Here is a 1,730-nt window from a genome sequence, read left to right on the forward strand (position 1 = left end):
TTGATGAGGTCGTTGGGTTGTTAATGGGTGGTGGGGTCGTTAGCGGGGTGGTGGGGTCGTTAGCGGGGTGGTGGGGTGGGACATGCAGTCATTGGATGGGTGCCGGGCACGTTGACAGCTGATTGGCTGCTCGAGCTGGCGGGTGAGTGCCTGGGAGGTGGCTGAGTCACGATTGGCCGGGTGCTTGGAGGGGCAGTTGGCTGATTGGCTGGTTAGCTGGGGGGGGCAGCTGATTGGCCGGTTGGGTCAGCGGATGATTGGCTGGGAGGTTGGGTAGTCAGGGGGTTGGTTGGGCAGGTGATGAGTCATGTGGGTGGGTAGCTAGCTGATTGGTTGGTTAGTTGGGTGGGTGATGAGACGGATAGGTATTTAGTCGGGTGATTGGCTGGTTCGTTAGCTCCGCGACGGGTCAATTAGCCGAGCAATGGGTTGATTAGTTGGGCTGTTAGCTGATCAGCTGGGCGATGGGTTGGTTGGCTGGCTGGTTAACGGGTTAGTTAGGTGGCCAGTTAGCTGGTTGGATGGATGGCGGTTAGGTGAGAGTGGTTAGTTAGCTCGTTAGTTGGCTGGTCAGCTGGTTAATTAGCTGGCTGGGTGGGCAGTGGTTAGCTGGTTGGTTGCTGAGCTGCTCGGATGGGCGGCTGGTTAGCTGGTTGAGTGACTAGTTAGCTGGTTGGCTGAGCGGTTAGCTGGTTGGGTGGGTGGGTGGTTAGCTGGTTGGGTGGACGGGTAGGTCATTAGATGACTGGTTAACTAGCTGGTTGGGTGGGTGGTTAGCTGGTTGGGTGGTTAGCTGGTTGGGTGGTTGGGTGGTTGGTTGTTTAACCGGGTGGGTGGTTAGCTGGTTGGGTGGTTGGTTAGCTGGCTGGCTGGGTGGTGGTTAGCTGGTTGGATGAGTAGTTAGTGGGTTAGTCAGGCAGGTAATGGCGTTGCCTCGGATGCGCGGTGGGAATGGGCTGGAGCCGCTCCTGCCCCCTCACGGACCCCCACCATGCGACCCACCTCCGGGGCACCTTCACCCCCACGGGGGTGGGACAACCCCACCCCACCCCCCCCCCAACCTTCCCTACGGTCAACCCGACCCCAAACCAGCCCCAGGGCCCGTCCACCAGCCTCCCACTGGGGCCAGGCTGACTCGGCCCAGCCCGGGACCCTTCACCGGGTTCGAACCCAACCTCCTGGGATCCCTTTTTGGGATCGACCCATGCCATCTGCCCCCAAAATCCTTCTCTGGGGTCATCCCAACCCGGGCCGTGACTCTTTAGGGTCAACCCAACCGATGACCGCTCTTTAGGGTCAACCCAGCCCTCTCTATGCTCAACCACGACCCCTTTTTAGGGTCAGCATGCCCCATGACCCCTGCCTGGGGTCAACCACACCCGGAAGTCCCCAGAATTCTTCCCTAGGGTCAACCCAACCTGGGCCGTGACTCTTTAGGGTTGACCCGACCCCGTGACCTGTCTTTAGGGTCAGCCTGCCCGATGACCCCCCCTCTCTGGGGTCATCCCAATCCAACTGCCTCCATAATCACTCCCCTAAGGTCAACCCAACCCGTGACCCCCCCCAGGCCCACCTCGACCACCAGCCCCCCCTCCTTGACCCCTCGTAGCCCCCCTTTAGGGCCACCTCCTGTCCCCCAGGTCACATTCCCGGGCTCCCCGGACCCGGCGTGTGTCCCCTACCCCCCCCCCCAACCCACGCTGGGACCCCTGCCCGGGGGGTGGGGGGGG

Source organism: Oxyura jamaicensis, unplaced genomic scaffold (assembly GCF_011077185.1).
Source record: "Oxyura jamaicensis isolate SHBP4307 breed ruddy duck unplaced genomic scaffold, BPBGC_Ojam_1.0 oxyUn_random_OJ70696, whole genome shotgun sequence".
Classification (NCBI taxonomy): Eukaryota; Metazoa; Chordata; class Aves; order Anseriformes; family Anatidae; genus Oxyura; species Oxyura jamaicensis.